The sequence below is a fragment of the Mixophyes fleayi genome, chromosome 4 (genome assembly GCF_038048845.1).
Source record: "Mixophyes fleayi isolate aMixFle1 chromosome 4, aMixFle1.hap1, whole genome shotgun sequence".
In the NCBI taxonomy this organism is placed as follows: domain Eukaryota; kingdom Metazoa; phylum Chordata; class Amphibia; order Anura; family Limnodynastidae; genus Mixophyes; species Mixophyes fleayi.
In genome coordinates, this window is record NC_134405.1 from 185468766 (window position 1) to 185474008 (window position 5243).

The 5243-nt window shown below is 41.8% G+C and overlaps 1 long non-coding RNA gene across 1 annotated transcript; it reads left to right on the top strand.

Moving 5' to 3' along the window:
• The first annotated feature begins 1515 nt into the window (after window positions 1–1515).
• On the top strand, window positions 1516–4347 carry LOC142150037 (uncharacterized). Its single transcript, XR_012690982.1, has 3 exons — window positions 1516–1557; window positions 3317–3369; window positions 4279–4347. It is a non-coding gene; the product is annotated as an uncharacterized LOC142150037 (long non-coding RNA).
• Window positions 4348–5243: the final 896 nt, after the last annotated feature.

Genomic DNA, 5243 nt, shown 5'->3' on the forward strand with positions numbered 1-5243 from the left:
TCCATCATTATATCACTTAATATTCCAATGTGATGATAGTCACAGCCGTGGTGCACTCTCTCCTCGCAAGTGTCCCATAAGACCTGAAGCTTTGTCCACACACTTTATTACTGTAATATATACAGCAATCACCCTGGGTGTATTATATACCCAGCAATCACCCCGGGTGTATTATATACCCAGCAATCACCCCGGGTGTATTATATAGCCAGCAATCACCCCGGGTGTATTATATACCCAGCAATCACCCCGGGTGTATTATATAGCCAGCAATCACCCCGGGTGTATTATATACCCAGCAATCACCCCGGGTGTATTATATACCCAGCAATCACCCCGGGTGTATTAATATAAACACATCAAGTAGGAATATCTCCCAATTTCATAGAACATAAACACTTTCAGCCCTATTTATCTCTTCTCAAGGTCTTCCACGGCAGTTTGAATGGAGAAAGTCTGTCCTCTGGATTACTGTCCCAATGTCCTAACTGTTATTGTATCAGGGCCCATCGTTCTCGTTATCCTATAAGACAGTGCGCTGAATCTGACTCCTCCCTCTAATTGCCCACACTGGGCCTTGGAGGGTGATAGCAAAGAAAAAGTCATTATTTCTGTAATAAATGGCTGCTGTGATATATAAGTAGATATTTATATAGTATCACATCAGGACAGAACTTCAGTTATAATAATAGGTGTACAGTAAATCATATAGGGCTAGGTATCTAGGAGATTTGTGGGGTCCCATATCCAGGGTCTCCTTCATTTGGGACCTATCCCCAGGTCAGTTCTCCTGCTGCTGCCAGCAGGGGTATCTTTAATCTATGTCATTATGGCACAGTTTTGTAGAATGCAGCTGATTGGACAGCTTAGTCAGGTGTTGTCATTTCCCCAATATGTCTTCAGAGTACACCAGAAATTGTACAGCACTCTCATGGTTTCCCTCCTGATTATAGATTGTGAGCTCTTCAGAATAGGGACCTAGCTTCTCATATTAATTATTGACAACAACATCTTTTCTGATCATAATTCTTAGAGCAGATTGCATAGTCCTCCAACCACACACAAATATATCCCAAAAAGGGTTCAGAGTAATAACAATACTATGTGCAGAAATCTGTAGTAACCTGGTCAATTCTGTCATTTGTCTAATAAAATAGCGGACATCAAGGTGGCCTGAAGTTTACTTGGTCCATAAAATACGCAGTCTTCTGTTTTCCAAATAATGTAATACAGTGACAGTGAACGATTCGCACTTATCCTGTTCATTTATAGTCTGATCTATGGGAAGATGAGATCTACGAGTTAAAGATTCCTAGAATCTTGGACACAGCGGCGCAGTAACATAGCCGTACCCTGTAAATAAGCCCCTTTGTGCGAGGAGAGGGCACTACACCATGTGTTACACAAATATACAATACAGTGTGCGCCTCGTATTCATATACTCAGATCTGAATATAATTCTCTCTATTGCAGCTCAGCAGCTATGCAGCTATGCGTGTGAACAGCCACCTGAAGGATCGGGTCACCAGGCTGCGGCTGCTGGCCACAGAGCAGGAGGTACAGTATAACAGTTACTATAAAGAGGTGGCGCTCAGGTGGTGGCTTTGCTTACAGTACCCGTGGTGCTGTCACTTCAGAGCTGAGGGTACATTTTACATGGCACTCGGTTCATAGGTGCAGAGAGAACATGACACAGCTTCATGTGTGACCAGTAAATAACATGGTCTCATGTATGTAGTAACTAATAGCCGGGCGGGATGGAGGAGCAGGTGCTTTGCTGCCGGAAATATTTTATTGTGTTTATTACATGTGTGCCCAGTGTAAAGTGTACAGACATGTAAATGTGTAATATATTTATGTATAACAGTAGGAGAAGTGGCGATATGACATACCACCATATACACCCCCACATCCACCTCTGTGTATAAAAGTTATGGATTCCACTCACCCAGTGGTCCAGTAGGGATCTGGGGGGCCCAGTGCTATAAAATGGCCACTGTCTGGTCCCAAGGCAGGGCCAGAAGCCGTCACAAGAGCTTCAGCAGGGCTCTCAGTAACAGGAACTCAGTAGGACCTGGGGGGGTTATGTCATCTATCCACTGGTACCTGAGGCCCTAACAGTGGCCCCCCAACAGGTTCTCCTGAACCCACAGAGCACACTAGGGAGTCCCAGGAAGTGGCGCAGCGGAGGTCAGAGAATTTGGTTGGCAGATGGTGCTAGACATCAGTCTGGGTGAGAGATATCCTGCTCCATCTATAAGATCCAGCTGTGTCCTGGGACCAACATCTTACCATTTATTCCATCTCCCGTCTACCTGCGTTAAGCTACCTGGTAGTACCGATCCAAAGTAAGTGGTCAGAAGGTTGTAGCATCCAGCAAAGAGGTGCTGCAGCAGCTACACCCCACAGAGAAGTGTAAGCAGCTCCTGGTAGGCTGGTGATGGAGCTTGGTGGTGACTGTGATTACCCACCTAAAACAGGGGATACGTTTAGTTTAGTTTAGTTTGGCCAATGGGGAAACTAGGATTAGTCAGTGACAACAAGTTGCTGAAAACCAGCAAAACTCATAAAGCGTAAAGGAGGACGGGGCGTCACAGCACAGACAGGGACTTGTCGTTTAAAGTTTTAGTGTAATCAATGGCGAAACGTTTTTCATAGACTGGATCTCTTGGATTGGTTGTCCAACAATAGGCCCACGTTCCAATATCTGATATATCTGAGATATCTGATATAGAGATCATACTGGATGTCTGACCTGAGTGATATTTATATCATCATCATCATCATCATTTATTTATATAGCGCCACTGATTCCGCAGCGCTGTACAGAGAACTCATTCACATCAGTCCCTGCCCTGTTGGAGCTTACAGTCGAAATTCCCTAACATACACACAGACAGACATAGAGAGAGAGACTAGGGTCAATTTTTTTATTTTTTTATTATTATTCTTTTTTTTGATAGCATAGCCAATTAACCTTCCATTATGTTTTTGGAGTTTGTATGTTTTATATGGTTGTAATCCTGGTGGGAAACTGCATAATATCATTGTGGGGTCTTGTTTCATTTTCTATATAAGTTACTGTTAAATGAACTCTTCAAGACATATTTCTAGACCAAATAAAAAAATTTTTTTTTATTAAGACCAATTTGTTAATTTTTTCATTAAATTATTTTCTCTCGTTCTGCTGTAAAATGTATAGTAACTTGGTAATAACCTGCAGGGACAGACTGTGGCCGACTTATCCGAGTCCCATGGAACTTGTCCTAAAGATTTGTTGTGTATAATTTATTTCACTCTGTATCTCTTTCCCTAGAATATCAACAGAAACCTGCACGAGTGGCAGCCGCAGCCTAAAGCACCTTCTCTGTTAGTATCTATATGGTTTATTCCATGTACACATACATTCTATACGGTTCTAAAGATGAACATTTGTGTATATAATCAGTGCTGTCCATACTGTAATAGAAATATCAGGAAGACTTTAAGTCCTGTACTGGTGACTTCAGACAGGCTCTGTCTATACTGTTCTAGTAGCTCCAGACAGGCTCTGTCTATACTGTTCTAGTAGCTCCAGACAGGCTCTGTCTATACTGTTCTAGTAGCTCCAGACAGGCTCTGTCTATACTGTGCCAGTAGCTCCAGCCAGGCTCTGTTTATACTGTTCTAGAAGCTCCAGCCAGGCTATTTCTATACTGTTCTAGTAGCTCCAGAAAGGCTCTGTCTATACTGTTCTAGTAGCTCCAGAAAGGCTCTGACTATACTGTTCTAGTAGCTCCAGAAAGGCTCTGTCTATACTGTTCTAGTAGCTCCAGAAAGGCTCTGTCTATGCTGTTCTAGTAGCTTCAGAAAGGCTCTGTCTATGCTGTTCTAGTAGCTCCAGACAGGCTCTGTCTATACTGTTCCAGTAGCTTCAGACAGGCTCTATCTATACTGTTCTAGTAGCTCCAGAAAGGTTCTGTCTATACTGTTCTAGTAGCTCCAGAAAGGCTCTGTCTATACTGTTCTAGTAGCTCCAAAAAGGCTCTGTCTATACTGTTCCAGTAGCTCCAGCCAGGCTCTGTCTATACTGTTCTAGTAATTGCAGGCAGTCTTTGTCTGTCCTATTCTAATAACTCCAGAAATATCTATAATATACTGTTAAATTGTTGCTCACCCAACTTTAGAACATTTGTATAAGAGAAATCTCCAGATAGGAACTATGACCATGGACTGTGTCAGTAACTCTTGTGAATAGAATAGAAGACATAAGTTTAATAATATTTTCTGGTCCTTCAGGATGAAACCTGTGGAGCAGGCGGAGGTAACATCACCGCTCCCAGACAGGGTGAAGGCTGAACTGGTGAGTCCATGTCATCAACCCCTTCCTCTATGTTATATAAAGTGAGATCATATTTACTGTCAGCAGTAAGACATTTGTACCTGCTACCTCTGTCACAGGTCATCTTTTGTTACTACTAAACATCTAGTGCCAGAAAGAAAGGTACCCATCCCAGTAGAAGGACAGATAGCTAAGATGCTCAGTGTGCTAATAACATACGTGCTCTGACCCTACCTCACCAGCTTTCCTGCACCACACCAGAGCTCTCATTAGCAAATTTGCTCTTTTTTTTCTTTGATCCTAACTCTAAATGGAACCTAAAGTGGTTACTTGACTTGTCCTTTGAGAGTTTACAAATGGAATATCTGACATATAAGGATAAAATCACCCCCCCTCCATGAATCACAGTATTAAAGAACTAATCAATAAAACAGAGATGAACACATTATGATGACATTTTACATTTGTATCATTGAATAAAGGACACATTGCAGAGCATAACACAACTTCTTATGATTTGGGGGTTTATTTACTATGCTAAAAATAGAGAGCAATGAATGCAAATGCCATTTATTGTTACACCGCAATATGGCCTATTTTGTAAAGGTACAATTTTTGCTCTGGATGGGCCTGAGTCATTAAGGAGAACAAAGCATAAAAAAGGAGGAACTTTGCACCTGAGCAAAACCATGTTGCATTGGAGGGGGAGGTAAATGTAAAATGTGGGGACAGATTTAAAGTTGGGGTAGGACATGTCCTAGATCAACTTTACATTTCAGTGTACAAATAAGCTATCAAGTATTTCTGTGCTACATGAAAAAACAGTCAGTATTTTACTTATGTGCAAAATAATAAACTAATTTGTACCCCTTCCAAACTGTTCTTGGATGGTTGGGAGAAGTTTCTCTTGGAGTATGTTTTG